The following is a 16,573-nucleotide window of genomic DNA, read 5'->3' as shown; positions in this document are numbered from 1 at the left end:
CTCCCAACTTTAAAAAATAGAGAGTAAAATACTCCCACTTCCAACCTTATCTGGAACACTGAATCTACCTCACTGTGACAGAATCTCTGTGAAAACATGAGTAACCGATAAGCTTATCAGAACCTGAAATGGTAAAATACTACCCTAAAAAAGCAATCAGGGATGAGACATAAAGCAAAATAAGTATGAATCATGTGCTACACTCATCTACCTGAAATCAATGTTTCTAAATGTGTTTGTTTGACGCATACTGTGGGAGGATGGACTTAACCGGTACATCTCCAAAATTGCCAAACCACGCTGCCTACGCCCCCCCCCCCTACCTTATCTCTTGTAACACTTACATCCACCAGAGAGAGAGCAGGTGGGGCAAGCTTTACTGTTATAGCTCCTACTCTCTGGAACGCCCTGCTGCCAAGAAGAGTCCTCATATCTCATATTCAGAAAAAAGCTGAAAACTGTACTGTACAACAAATATGCCTAGTGCTTGTACTACCATATCATGCCTGTATTGCCTGTAGTGTACGACTGTATTGCCTGAACTGTAATATGAACTAGCGCTGTGACACTTGTGGGTCTGGGCGCTATCAACTAAATAAATAAATAAATAAATATCACAAGGTTCCCATGCACCATTTGCTGCCCTATGCCACTGTCCATTCGCTGCTAAGACCCCCTCATTCACTGGTCTGGTCCCCACATTCACTGCTTATATCATTGCTAAAGATACCTCATTTACTGCTCAAGCTTCCCAATCTAAAAATCAACCCACCAATTCACTAGTTCATGCATCATTCGCTCTACAGGTCGGCCTGCCCTGTTTACTGCTCAGCTTGCCTGCTCTGTCCACTAGTCATGCCTGTATGCACTGATCAGCCTGCACCTCTTGGCATTCTCTGGTCGACTTGCCTCTTTCACTATCACTCTGCCTTTCCCTGGATGGGTCTGCTTCACTCACTGGTCACCCTGCCTCATTTGCCTGGTCCCTGCTATGTATAAACTCATAACCCAAATTTCAATGAGATGGTCATTGCTGTTGATTCTTTAATAGTCATATTTTACCTGTTACTGCTGCTCATTGTGCCTCACGTTGAGAGACAATGGGCCTCATTCCGAGTAGGACAGTAAGGGGTTAACGGTCACCGGTAACAAGACCGGTGACGTTAAACCCTTACTGCCCTACTACGAGTTCCCTTTGTGGGTCCTTCCTTAACGTCTGCTTTTAGCAGGCGTTAAGGAAGGGACCCGCAAAGGGACTTTAGTGCTAATAACAGTACCGTAATTTACTGTACCGTTATTAGCGCCTTCCCCATTCCCATTGAGCCCTATGGGGGCTCAAATGGGAATGGCCCTGGTGAATGGGGAATTACCGGTCCCTCCGACCTCGGAATGGACTGGTAATTACTCCATTCATCAGGGCGGAGTTGGAACGATTTTGGAGGCAGCCATGCCGCAAATAGCGGCGTGGTTACCTCCAAAGTCGGAATGTGGCCCAGTGGCTCTCATTATAGGTTTGCCACCCCCGCCACCTGATATCCCGGTATTACCGGGATATTAGAGGCAGCAGACTGCCAGTAAGTTCCCATTCCCATAGGACTCCATGGGATGAGATTGCCAGAATTACTGGCACTGGTAGTACCGATGTCAATGATTCCAGCAATTATTTGCCAGAAGGAGCCTGATCTACCGGCCGGTCTGGCCTGCCAGGACATCAGAGCCCCACTGGCAAACTTATGTTTTGCTGGTCCAAAATAAATGCTGGTGCCGGAATTACTGGCATTTTATTCCAGACCGCCAAAACCGTAATGAGGCCCAATGTCTCAAATTATACTTTTAGCCACTGTCTATTATATTAGTTATTATAAATTGATCTTGACATATTTATGTAAAAATGTGAATACACAAATGGTGTAAATTGTATGTTTATCCAAAACTCCAACAGAGCCAATAAAATGTTATTTGTATTACTGCAATCGGTGGTAGGTATAATTAACATACACTTGGATCTCAGATCTTCTTACAACTGCATTCATACATTTGCCAGATTTACCAATGGGAATATTGAATGCAGTAATTTACATTACCTCAAGTGGTCTTCCAGGTGATCTATATACATTACATTTCACATATTCTCATCCATTAAATGGACTATTTTCTTATGCACGTAGCTTTTCCCGCTGCTACTTTACACATTTTTTAAATGAAAAAAGATTCAGTTACGGCACATTTGCGCCTTCCATTCCAAGGGTGGTGGGTGAGAAGACAGCCATCAGAAATGCACAGTCCCCTACCTCCACCTTTTCTTGTACCCATACCAAACTTTTTAGCTGCATTCAGTACAGGAAAAAAAGGTTTAAAACTTCTTTGGAGTTATTTTTAGTTTGCACTATTAAGTAGCAGCGCCCCCTATAAACAGAAACTTTGCCATTGGAGTACAGATAAGGAGAAAAGACATATGAGGAGGGACACACAGCTTCTAGGTGTTGTTTGGTTATTTGTCCACCCATTGACTGCCCATGGCATGCCAATCCCTATTGCCATTACCGACCACTTTCTGCCCCTCCCACCCAAAACACGCCTCATGTGAACTCTTTTAGCTCACTCAAGGTGCCTGCCAGTGTTTTTTCAAAGCAGTATTCTGAGATGTAATGATTTAATTGTAGCTGTAAACACGCTACCTGTGTCATAAAACTGTCTTAACCAGGTCTGGCTTCAGCCACTAGATGTATAAGCATTATGCGTGTTCTTCACTGAAGTCCTGTTAAAAACAAGCACTGGCAAAGCCAAAAGTTTTGGTTTGGTTATAAGTAATAGACATTTGTCAGGCACTGATATTAGATGCCCAGATACTTGCACCTGCTACCGGCAATGGCCAGTTAATACCACTATAGCAATGCCTGGCAAGTGGTTTTCACATGCCTACACAAAAGCCCAAACTGTTGACATTTGCCAATGCTTGCTTTTTTAAAACGGGTACCTCCTGCGATTGGTTGGCAATAAACACAGCCTGTTTTTGTAAATATAGGCAATATAGGAAGACAGTATTTAAGCAGAAATATAAACGTTCCCTGTTAACGTTCCTGGCCCCAGGATACAGAATACCACACCAAGGGGCCGAGGCACTGCAGCCCACCTGTTGGAAATGGGCACACCAGCCCCGCCTCCAGAAAGTGCACTTCTCGGGGACAGTGAGTGCACAGGGGCGTCCCAGCAACTGAGCCTCAGTAACCATCGCCTGCTCCCGAATAGACACAGCACCAGACGCGCACCCTCATCCACCCTCCACCCACACCTCCCTGGGCACAGGAGCAGAACGCACACCCTGCGCAGGATGAGCCTTTACCGGCAGGGGGTCCTCCGTATCAGACGATACTTGTTTTCCAATGGTTCGCTTTTTTCCGCAGGTCCTTCCGTATCTGAAGTCCCTGGTATCCGCAGCTTCACAGTATCAGCCGTATATCATGAATGAACAAGTCATGCGTGTCCTCGGTTACCAGTACCCGCAGGTCTCCACTGTTCGACGCCCCAAGGTTCAGGCGTTCCCTCTTACCACTTTCCACGGTCCAGCCTCTCCACAGACCCCCAGTATCCACAAGTCCACTCATTCCCTCGTTCATATATTCAAAGATGAGTCTTGTCACCCGGTCTCCGATTATTCGCAAACGCCTGCTTGGAATTAGCTCTCTGCATCACAGTCCCCAGGCGCCACAGGTATCCCGTAGCTGCGCTTTCTAAATCCCAGGTCCCTCTTGTCACTTGCTGCCCGTTAGCCGCATGAAACAGCCCCCGTATCACTGGCCCCTCTATCCGCAGGTCATTGTACCCACAAGTCTCGTATCTTGGGGACTCTGTGAATGCTACCCGGCGCAGCAAAATACCCCCAGTATGTGCAGTTCCTCAAAAACCCTCGGTGGGTCTATCTCCAGGACCCTGGTTCACCGGTTCGCTTGAGGAAGCCCTTTCCCACAAAATCCCATGAATCCAGGGGCAGTCGTTCTCCGTATCTTCCTAAATCTGCAGTTTCCCGTCTCGCGGGGGCTCTCTGTGATGATCAACAGGCCAGCCATCCCTGCAGACGCATCTTTGGCAGAAGGAAGTGGAGAGGATGCTGAGAGTGACGTGGGAAGGGAGCACGTGACCCTGGGAGAAAGCATGGGAGGGAGAGGCGATGGGGAAGAGGATGCTTGGGCTAAGTGGGCCGAGCTTAAGACGGGTTGGGATAGTGCCGAACCATGCAGGGAATTTCTGAGCACGCAGAATGTAAGACCTTCTCCTATAGGACGAGCTGCGGTGTCTACCTTCTGGGAACCCTGTCGTCATTGGCGGAGGAGATTGACTGCTTGCAGATGAGCCAGCGTTATGTGCCCTGTGCGGGCAGTGCCGGAGCAGTTGCAGCCTCAAAGGCTTTCGGTGCTTTACTTCACAGCTGGATTTTAATTCACGATTGCCGGACCCTTTGTTTCTTAGATCTCCACTCACCTGTTTGCGCCTTTGTTTCAAAGCTTGACTTGGACACTTTGTTTAGTGGGTGGCATGCCTCCGTCTCACAAAGCACTTACCAGGCAGTCCTTGTAGAAACACGAAGATTGGTTGAATACAAGTAGTGCTATATTCCCTTAATAGAATGTAACGCATAACATAATCACAATATGTTTTATAGTAAGCGCGATAGTTCAGTGGGTTAGTATGCTTACAGTAGAGATCTGCATTCATCTGCTACAGGTTTGCATAATGAGCACCTGTTATTACAGTGCTTGGACACTCAGCAGTTTAAGCCTTTTGTAACACGCTAGCAGTACCCAATGTATCATGAGCAGGGCTTTAAGTGGGCCGGGGCTACCCAGACCAGAGCCCAGGCAGGCTCAGAAATATGGGATTCAGGCAGTGTCATGCAAGGGAGCCGCTGAATGTCCCCTTGTCGCTAGAGGACAAGGCTTCTCATGTGCGAGAGCTTCAGGCTTCAGAAAAATTCCTTTTCTCTATAATGGTGGTGTTGGCACCTGCGAGGCATCCCTTTAATCAAGAGATGCCCATGGGCTGGTGCCACCATTATAGAAGAAAAGATAAGGCCACTGGAAGCTGAGACCTTTTTTTCTAAAGCCTGAAGTTCCCGCTCGTTTGCTGGAGCTTCAGGCTTGAGAAAAAAAGGCCTTGGCTTCCAGCAGCTTCCCCTTCTCAGCCTTAATGGGGCTGCTGCACCTTGTGAAATGCCTGGTGAGGGGCAGCACCAGCATTAAGGTGGTGATGTCCCCTGCCAGGCATCCTTTTAGGTAATAGATGCAGAGATCAGTACCCTCTCCCCATCAGGGGGAGAGAGTGCTGATCTCTACAAAGGGCTGCCTTGTGGGGCTGCGTGTTGCCCATTAGGCCGTCGAGCCAACAGGTGACCCCTGCACCGCTTTTTGGCCACACCTCGTTGATGAGCCCCGGCTCACTTTGTCGGGCCACTTAAGGCACTGATAATGAGTGATTTAGCACTCTCTCTACTGCTCTCTGCACTCTCTTCCTCTTACTGTCTCCAAGTCTCCGTCGCTGTCTGTGAGTGAGGGTGCATTATCAGCTAGAGTTGGGGGAGCCAGATAGTTGATGGGTCGAATGAGTGGTGTCACTAGCGGGGTCCTGAGGGGCCTGCCCCCCCCCCCTCTGAAATCCTGGACCCCCCTTGTGCACCACCTACTTAAGGCTTGCAGTGACTGTGTTCTCTGTTTGTGGTGTTATTTTTGACACTCACTAAGGCAAATGTCTGCATATCACACAGCACATACTCTCCTTTTGTCTCAAAGCTAGCAGTTATCTTGGTATGCATTCTGGCATCGGTATGAACATGAGCACGAGCCACTTCTCAGGTGCTCCTGCCCGGCTTCTGCACAGCAACCTCCATAGTGTGCAGAGCAGCTTGCAGCCCCTCCCATCAGAATGTAGTGCACTCTCTCCACAACACACGACCCATACTTGGCATCCTGCCTCAATAAACCTTGGAACACCATAATACCACTCCTTAAAGTACAGTCGTAGCTGGGCATTGGCAAACCCTTCCTTTCAGCATACTCTTCTAGCGAGCATCAGGAGTATTATAATTAAGATGTGATTGTATTAAAAGCATCACCAATAATAATAATAATACCAGGTTTTTATGTAGCACTCCACGCTGGATTCCTCCCCCTTCCAGGCGCTGTAAAAATAGCTGCTATTATTACCCAATTTAAAGGTACTCCTAAATTTGTTTTAAAAGGGCACTGATGGCTTTTGCTTTGAGAGCAGTGACAATCATGTATAGATGCATACGCAAGGAAGGCAGTGGAGTGTGGGACAAAGAAGGTGGAGTCTATGCATGCACTGACTACATGGGGTGGGGTCGACGGGGGTCTTTTGCTTAGGGTTGATGTGGTGCCCGCTGGGCACCACATCAGTAGGTGGATAGGAAGTGTAATAAATTAACCATTGCGTAGCTCACTACCACCTCTGCTGGACCAAACCTCCAACTATATGCGTTGGAGAGAATAAGTGATGTAGGAGAGCCGGAGAAATACGATATCCGGAGAAACTGAATGAATGAGCTGGAAAGGGTCAGCCCAATATATTTCGGAATTGTGTTGTGTTATTTTTTTGTTTATATAAACAGCATAAACATCCAAAATTAATTAGTTTTGAAATGTCATTAAGATTTCTGTTGGGGTCGAAGAAAGGGCTAGGGAATTGTCCCTGCAGTGTATGACACTCTTTAATGTATTTAGTGTGTGTTTATGTTTAGTTTGTGCAGATGGGCCTGATTCACTGAAGTGTTTTTATAATGGCACAATCCCACTGGAAAAGGCTCTGTGAACAAGGCCCTGTATTGTGTGTTTGCATTAACCTCTGCATGTTTGCGCTAGAAGTGGGCATGCCTTGAAGAGGTCTGTGGATGACAAGTCATTAGAAGAGAGCCCATGAAGCAATATCACATCTACTTATGTAGTGTAGAGGTGGGGGGTGCTTGGGGGCGGTTGGGAGAGGATGTGGCTGATGTGAGTGAAAGGCAAGGCCAGAAACCTAGAGCTTAGGCCAACCTTCTATTACTGTTCTCACCTGATCTTCACCCTGAATGGGTGACACTGTAACCAGAACAGCTCTGATGGGTGTGCTATCTGTTAGTGATTGCCATCTGCACGTGCATTGCAGTTAGGCTCATGGGGCTACTGACCAGCTGCCGTAGAGGGCAAAACAGAGGCAAGGGAGAAGGGAAACAGCTTCCTCACTCCATGTGATGAACTTTAAAGAGCAAAGCGGTTCTACATATCTGATTTTTATCTACTTATCAAACTGCATAGTCTGATTCCTAGGTGTACACCCCACTATGTTTTCCTAGAATCGGCATTCAGTTGTGACTATAAAAGCCAATTGACAAGTTTTTGGTTGCAAAATGTCTGTTTTCGTGTCCAAATGTAAACACATATAATGCTTAGACAAAAAAAGACCCAATATGTTATAGATTTATATTTGCTTGCCTTGTGTAGGGATATGTGGGTGCTGATTCATGCAAATAACAGCATATGTGTACAGATTCCAAGGGAAGCAAAATTGGTGTTTATTGGCAGTGTTTAAAAGCAGCCATTTCGAAATGGGTGCAAATGGCAATTTTTCTCAGTTTGCAGCCAATAAAATGGATGTTCATTTTAAAAACACTCAGCAAAATGATTCCAGTTTTTCTCAATTTGCAGTCATTTCAATTGATGTTTATTTTTAAAAATACTCAAGCTAAATGATTTCAGTTTTTTTAGTTTGCAGCCAGCAAGATGGGTATTTATTTACAAAAGCATTCAGCAAAATGTGCAGTAATTTTTAAAATACACATGTGTACATTTGAGGGAAATGTAAGGGTACAGATTAGCAGGGTAATTAGGCTAACCTGAAGGTAGGAAAAAGGTAGGCCAAACTGAAATGCAGAAAAAGACAGGGTCAATGTGCATATTTACAAATTAAGTAATTCTATTTGTGACAAACTGCATTGTAGAGATAACCTATATACATATAACAGAATATACTAACCAATAGCCCTGTAACCAACTAATTGTCCCAAATTAACATTGCAATGCAAATGGTAAACACAGATGAAAATTCATTCTGTTTTAGTACTTTTCTATGAAGAAGAGAAAATATGCGCAGTAGGAAACTAGATGAATAGCTGGCTTTTTGTACAACGAAAGATCCATTGTTCTGGCAGGAAATAAGTAGTTACATGAAGGCTCTTGTAATGTGATTGGTAGAAGTCTGGGGGTGTTAGAACCACATCAGGGAAGGCTGGTTTAATTTGTGATGGACAGACAGAGGAAATTTAAGCAGCTGGAAAGGGGGGGTGTAGTCAACCAGTCAGTCGGAGATTCGGTTCCTATCAGCACACTGTGGGATGGTGTTCTCCGGGGGCTGCAGCTAGAAGAAAGCCTGAAGACAGGGCAGAGAGGGAGACAGTGTCGTCCTGGCTTCGGAGTGAATGAAATTCCAAAGGCTGTGTCCATGAACTGTGTGGGGTTCGCACAGATAAGATCCGACAGCACGAGATTCAGACCTCGCATTCTCTGGTGAGTTAGGTCTTAAATGAGGAGCGTGACAATGTATGGAATGCATTGTATTTACTGGCAGACAGTGTAGTGAGTTAGGCTTGAAAATAAAAATGTTATATATTTGTTCTCTACATTTCTGCACTGGGTAAAAAAAGCTGCACACCACATTCAAAATATTTTCCATGTTGCGATGTGTTTGTTTTATCTTATCTTTTAGAGGCACAAAGCTTTATCCACTGTTGGTAAGAGCATGTAATGGTAATATCATGTAATGTCATATTAATATTTTTGGTTGTGTAATCCAGGATGTAAGGTAAATAATAACAGCATTTGAAATTACCAAAATAAGGCTGGGCTGTTTATTTGTGTGACTCATTTCATGCGTCTGAGGGTCACTGTTTCAAAGGGGAAAGAATAACTGGGAGATTTTTCGCCAAAGGTAAATTTAGGAAACAAGGAACAATATATGTATATGTAAAATAGAAAGTTGTGTGTGTGTGAATGGGCTTTCTCTGCATGCTGAAGAGAAAGCGGTGACCTCTAAGGCACGCATGTTATTGATGTAAATAAATCAGTAACATGAGCTACATACAATAAGTGGCATTCTGTAATATTACTGGGTTCCCTAAAAGTCTGCTAAGTCCAGGGTTTGTTTATTGTGAGCCCAAGGTGTATCATAATTATAAAGAGGGAAAGTTTGTCCTATTATGGGGCAGTATTGTAGAAAATAAGATACCAATAAAAATTACCACTATACCGTAAACATAAGATACCACTCAAAACTACCACCAAAGTAGGCTCACACCAAATGACCACCGGAATAAGACAGTCATCCAAAATAGGATAATAAAGAATTACCACCAAATGAGGTAAGGTCAATTTACCACCAAAATACCACTGTGCTAAAATACCACCAAATCCGGAATTTGCCCCAAAGACAAAATCTCCTACACTTGATAGAACTACAATTGCTGACGATGAAACCTTATAAAAAAAGAAACAGAAGTAGACATATAACAGCCATAAAACCTTGTCAACTAATGTAGATTCCATCCAGGTTGCTCCAGCATTGTGTCAGTATGTCCAGAAAGACAGAGGCATTTTAAAAGGAAAAGCGTTGATAGTCAACACTTGCAACAGAAATACGGAAAATGCTGGTGAGAGGAAATCACTGGTGGTATCAGAAACTTGCTAACCCCCCATCAATCAAAACTACAGAGAGTATCTGTTTTTACTCTTCCAGTATATGTTGCTGTCCAGTCACTGTGACAGAATGCCATATGGCGAGGGTAGGATAGAATGAGCTTTTTGATTTGTAGAATTAAAATTATGCAGATCATTATTTTTTATGAAAGGGAGTTCTGCTAATCCGCCTCTCCTCTCATAATGCTCCATGTCAAAATCATAGTGCACTCATGTTTCATTTCTGAAACAGTCTCCTGACATCCCAAGCACCGATCCTGCAGGGGCAGCAGCGCAGATTCAAATGTCACATGTGCATTCCTGACAGTTGCTGAAACACATAGTTCCAACAGGTAGAGGCGGATTTTTAATCATCTGCTCCTCTGATTCAAAGCATAATAACTGTAGGCACATTACACTGTAAAGATAAGCCATGACTGAGTATGACATGGTAGCTGATACGATCATACAAACAGTCACTACATTTGGATGTCATTTTACAGTGTCTTTGTTTGTGCCCAGTACCCAATGCACACCTTTGTATAGATAATTATGTATAAAGCATCAAAGTGGCATAATGAGTCACCACATCTTTTGCTGTATGAACAATATTATTTCTCAGTGTTTCTATGTTTGAACCAGCTAGTACATCATTGCCCATTTGCATTGTGCTCATTTAGTATAATATGCAATACCCACTAGTCAAAATGTTTCCCTTTTCATTATGCCAATCTAGCACATGCACAATGGCCAGTTTCCACTAGGCGCAGATGCCGATTTAGCACTTCATGGCAAGTGACTGGTTTAGATTATGCTCAGCAATGACATTTAAAAAATCGTTTTTTAGTGTTATTTGTTAATAAAAATATTGACCAAAGAATTACAACAATTACCATACACAATTAATCACATGAAAATCAACACTAAATACTGCTGCAATGTAAAACACAGTAACATTTATCAAATATTCATGTCATAATAAAAACATTCTTAAACACTAAATTCATCTGGCAAAATCTGTTAGTTTATTAACACATCTACAAAAGTATTAATATAAAAAAAAATCAATTATTATTGATGATACAGTAGTCCCAACAAACTCTGCCAGGAGGCATGTGCATGCGTTTCGCCCTTGCTCTGGCTTTTCAAGGCAAAATTAGTAAAATTCATTCAACAATTAGAGGTCTTCTGTCTGACACTTATTGTCAGATGTTCAAGAGTCTTACCTAAACAGCATACATATTAATATCCAATTTTATCATGTTTTTAAAGCCTATGATGCTGAGTGGACGAGTATCTTGCAGTTCTGTGGGGGTAAGGAAAAGTTGGGGAAATGGCTGGAGTTGGAGTTAGTAATTGTCACAATAATAAGTGTTACGGCTTAAAAGTTAGTCAGGTATGACTTTGCTTACTTTTGGGTACAGGTAAGAATGTAATAGTCAAGTACTGTAGTTCTGACATTGTCCTATTGGTCTCTGAGTTTCCTGATACTTGGAAACCTCTGTGGTCATTGATGTTATTGGTCCCTTTTGTTTCGTTGCATGTTAATAAACTAAGGCTACTGTGAACTACACAAATATGTATACTAACTTATTGAGCAGGTGCTAATAATAGAAACACGAAGCAAGTGCATAGGCTCAAAAAGAACACAGTCTGTTGGCCTACACACTCACAGACTGGTTGGTGGGTACCAGTCTCTATGAAGCCATGCAGCTAAGGCCCACACCCAGTTGATCAAATGTTAATCCATAACTAAATAAGGTATGGGAATAGTGCACTGACCAATTTATTCCCCTTCTCTGACAAAAACTTAACTTTTAATTGACAGTGCAGCCACCAAAAGCTGGAGTAGAATTCCAAGAATGACAACATACAGAGTAAACAGAGATGAGGATACTAGAGCACTCTTCTCTGCTAGAGGTAGCACAGACAATATGCCTTTAGAACTAGACCAAATGCTTTAGAATCACTTCACAAAAAATGTGTAATCAATCAAAGAAATAAACAAATATTATGAAAGAGCCTCTATGCAGAATTATCTAAAGAATGACAAACTATCACGAGGCCTATGTATTCTAATATTTCCTAAATTCGATAAAGAAGATTACTCGGAATTGGCAGAAGAATGGGAAACCAACCTCAATGGCTGCTTGAAGAAAATGGTGGAACTAGTTGTAGTACACACAGTCAGAGAACATAAAAGGATTGAGACAGAAATGGAAAAAATTGAGAAAGAGATCCAGGAAATGGAAGGAACAGAAAAAACGAAAAAGAAAAACTACAAAACCATGGATACCATTCTTAAACAACACCAGGACGAGATCAAATTAAGGAAAGCACAGAAAACCTCTCGAGATGATAAAGACTATAGACAGGATAGAGTGTACACCTTTCAGCAAAAATATGATGACAAAAGGAAACCAGCATCAAGAAATAGCACACCAGGAACCTGGTGAACAGAGGAAAGATGGCGGAGGAGTCAGCAACAGGCACAACCCCGATTCCACTTTCCTTCAGTTTTAGCCACGTAGTGCAGCGCAAGAAGTTACCTGTGACTGATGCAGGAGAGCTAACGGATGGGAAGGGGAGGGTCCGGGGCATGGAAGACTGCCAGGTGTTAAGATCACCCAGGATGGATGTGCCTCTATCTCCAGGTGCACAACTACTGCAGCCGCCATCAATTGGAAGTAGATGCCGGAGCGTCTAAGATGGCTGCTGCTATTTTGCTTGTTTGGGAGCTGCCTACCGGTGAGAAGCACTTCCTTGTTCTATGCCGCCTGATTGGCCCCTTGCCACAGCAAATGCTGTGGCCCGGCTGAGCCGTGAGGCGGAGCCGGGCCCAGCAGTCAAAGGCCAGCTTCTAAGGCCTAGTCCTGTCTTTTCCCTGTCCTTTCCCGGGACTTGAACTGGTTGCACTTGCTGTTCATTGACCAACCGTAGTCGTACCCCTACCCAGAGGCATCCTCGTTATCACATCAGGTAAGATGTGCGTATTCACAAGCACTGCCTTTGTCTTTGATCCCGCTACGTCTACTGTTACTTTTCTCCAGCACTACGGCGCAATGAAAATCTAGATCTTTCCACAGTCCTAGGTACCGCGCTGCACCTGACTTTATTGTCTTTGATATGGCTTGGCCCTGAGGCCACTCAACACCCTACCGGATTTACTATGCGATCGCTTGCTTTTAAGAGATGCCGTTCCCTACCATTGACAGTGCCCAGCACTACCGTCCACTCCTGATCTGCTATGCCACTTGCAAGGATCACAAGTCTGTTTCTGTACGAGCAATTCAACTTTACAAATGCCGGACAGCTGCGTTGCAGTTTCGCCTCTCCGCCTGGACCTTTGAACTTTGATTACTTTGCTCTATTGAACAACCGACCCCTCCCTCATATTGCACACACAGACTCTAATACAACGACTAGATTCCTTGTCACACTTACATATACTTCCATCTACATGTACTGCCTGCCCACTTTTTGATCAGCATCACGTTACCTATCATCCCTCCTAACTAATGTCGCACTTCCTACTGCGTTATGTTTACTTTTTCCAAGCATATAACAACTAATGTAATGTAGCTTGCCTAGAAGAGGCAAACTTTCAACATTGCATATAACCGTTACCCTAATTTGACCTAATGTGCATATGATGTAGCTTGCCTAGAAGAGGTGAACTTTCCACATTGCATATAGCCGTTACCCTGATTTGACCTAATGTGCATCTGATGAAGCTTGCCTAGCATAGGTGAACTTTCCACATTGCATATAGCCGTTATCCTGATTTGACCTAATGTGCATTTGATGTAGCTTGCCTGGAAGAGGTGAGCTTTCTACTTTGCATATAGCCCTTAGCCATATTATAGTCTAGTTGTACCTGCCTTAGCTTCATACTCTTGAGGCTATGTTTCCCTCCTTCATATATGTATTAGCCTGCACCATCCTGTCTTTTTTGTATTATCCTACCCTTGTATGCTTTTGTCTGTAACCTTGTATGGCACTTATTGAAACCAAGTTCCTAAGCTAAGCGCTGAGATGCCCAAGGGCTTTGCGCGCTATACAAATAATAAAACAAACCAGCAAGCTCAGATGCAGACAGCGAAAATTAAGCTGCCGACTGGAACCAAACAGATAACCTGGGTCTCACTAAACTTGTTTTTAAGAACAAATAAAACGCTATGACTGTGGCAACAGATTAACAAATACAAAACAAGTGAGGTTCCAGGACGCATTGGTTATAAATACCCCAATGGCAAAACCTATGCCAATGGTACGACCCACACCAGAGGATGTAGGGCAAGAGGAGGAGGAGGAGAAAAGGGGAAGAGGAGGAAACAAACCAGGAATACGAACACGATCGGAACACAGGAATGAAACGGTGGAACAAAGACTAACCTAGCACTGAACTTACCGTCACTATTGATAAATGAGATTGAAATTAGCGGTCTCAATAAGGGCCTTCCCTTCACATCAAGCATAAAGCCAAACTATATTAACCTACAAATTGACACTTTCAAGTTCATACGAAAATTAAAATGTAAAACATTCTTCCACAACCTAGACCAAATCACGGAAGAAGAGGGTTGTGAATACCCAAAGAGTGACTTACCTATAAAGAACCTAACAAGCACTAGACTCCTTCTATCACTAGAGGAGAACAAGGAAATTCTGGAACAGGACCTGATTGACCACCTAGGAATACATAGCAGTATTCTAAGAGAAAGTGAACTAAAATAAACATCCAAATGAATAACCCGTAATACAACCAGGGAATTGCATTGATGCCTTTCATAAATCAGTAACTAAGGACATTGGACAAGCCCATTACCAAAAGGCCAAAAAGGAATCTAACTGTGAAAGAGAAAACAGCCATAAACAATATCAAGTCAGACAAAGAGACAGTAATAAAGGAGGCTGACAAAGGTGGACATATTGTAATATTAGACAGAACTGATTACTTCAAAATGACGAATGAACACCTGGCTACACCACAGTGTTTGTATAGAAAAGCTTTATAGCAGACAGTATTAAAGAATTACAAAGACTAGTCAACCCATGGCATAGAAAACTGCTTATCAATGATGATGACATTTCTTTCATGATCATTAATAAACCAAGAGTTCCAACTATATACTTTTTACCAAAGGTACATAAGGAATACAGCGAATGACCAGAACTAAGACCAATTGTTAGCGGCATTGGGTGGGCAAGGGAGAATGTATCTAAGTTCATTGACAAAATTATCAGACCAGAGGTTTACAAACTAGACTCATACACCCGAGATACCATGCACGTATTGGAAAACTTAAATGAAGTTGAATGTAACAATGAATACATGTTAGATACCGTGGATGTAAAAGCACTGTGTACATCTATAGATCATAATCTGACAATCAAAACCATTGATTTTACATATGAGGATGTATCAGCTTCTAATTACTTGTTTATAGAAATAATGAAGGAACTATTACATTTTGTGCTGAAGAACAATGTATTTCTATAAAATGACACACTATACCAACAGACCAAGGGCATAGCAATGGGCACTTGTTTTGCACCATCCATGGAAAATCTGTTTCTCGGGGAATTTGAATGTAAACATGTATACAAACACTCAAACTTGTCACCGAAAATTATAAAATGGCTACGGTATACTGTTCTGGGTCTCATACCTGGAGATTACCCTAGTACGTCATCACACCAACAAAATCTCAGGTCAATCATTGCATCAATTTCATGTTTACCATCAAGTATCGCCCTAGTCTTTCTTGTCGTTCAACCACATTCAACTAAACCCTTGTGTTTTTCTGTCCCTAGGTAGCACTGGTTGCTCCTCTTATCTAGGGTTAGGGGATAGTGGAGATGAACTTGCCCTATCGCTAACCTTATACACAATATCCAATGGTTGTTAGTGTTTTACTAAAAAACATGTGCCATGAACATCAGGGCATGTGTCATCTGCCTTACAAATTAATGTATTATCTTTTATTCAGAATCTTTGTTTGGCAGATTTTTTTTAAAAATAAGATCTAAAAAGTACTCTCAGTTTGTGTATCGAGATTTCTATGAACACGGAACTTGAAAGTACCTACTGTCGCAATGTTGCCTACAGATGTTATATCTTTTAAGAAAACAACCCCACATATCCTACAGTGAGTGTTCCTATTTACTGGCTCTCACTGTGTTGCCTTATGAAAGTTCTATCTATACCCTTCCTGTGCTATTCAGAAGGATCTATTACAACCTTTTCCCACCTCAGTGGTACTTTTTTTATCAAAAGGTTGTATCAAGCCGACTGGTTTCAGTGGATTGGTGTCAATGAGCCACTTTCTTCAGGGCCATCTACAGCACCGATCTATATGCTGTTTCTCATTAGTTATCAGCACTCAATGCCATTTTCTTCTAGTGCCCCACCTGCAGAGGAGAGAAGAATGGGGTGGGGGTGTGAAAGGAGATACATTACTTAATTTAGTATCACTGGCCGTTTCTGGTCACTATTCACTGAAGTGTGTATAAAGAGTGGGTATTGCTTACCCTACTTATTTTGATCCTAATTTCCTTATTTCATTCAAAGCTAGGGTCGGGTGTAGTTTGCATCTTCCTGGATGTCTCAATTATAGCCATTCCATGGTACCTAAAAGTGTCCACAAATTAATAGCGAGCAACTAGGTGGGTTTTAGCAAGGGTTATTTTTCACCAACCCCTCTGAGCACCAAATAGCTATGGGCTCAAGCGGTGCTGCAGGTGCATATTAACGCAATGCTGCCAATATATTCTTACCGTGCTCACCATAGCTCAGTAGTTTCAATATTTTCCGAGTGGGCTTTATCTCGGTGCGCGCCCCCCCATAGGTT

At 43.0% G+C, this 16,573-nt stretch overlaps 1 protein-coding gene across 4 annotated transcripts in view; it reads right to left on the bottom strand.

The window, feature by feature from the left end:
* The window catches only part of ORAI2 (ORAI calcium release-activated calcium modulator 2), a 280,814-nt gene extending 276,644 nt beyond the window's left edge, over positions 1-4,170 (bottom strand). For 2 of the 4 annotated variants that reach the window (XM_069614991.1, XM_069614993.1), the window contains exon 1: positions 3,344-4,169. The gene's annotated coding sequence lies outside the window, so the exon portion shown is untranslated. Of the gene's footprint in view, positions 1-3,321 lie in introns of all 4 variants that reach the window. The other 2 variants (XM_069614994.1, XM_069614992.1) reach the window with 2 other exon arrangements.
* Positions 4,171-16,573: the final 12,403 nt, after the last annotated feature.

The sequence above is a fragment of the Ambystoma mexicanum genome, chromosome 9 (assembly GCF_040938575.1).
Source record: "Ambystoma mexicanum isolate Mex_15411 chromosome 9, UKY_AmexF1_1, whole genome shotgun sequence".
Taxonomy (NCBI): domain Eukaryota; kingdom Metazoa; phylum Chordata; class Amphibia; order Caudata; family Ambystomatidae; genus Ambystoma; species Ambystoma mexicanum.
The sequence above is the reverse complement of the archived record's forward strand: the minus strand, read 5'-3'. Positions and strand labels throughout refer to the sequence as shown.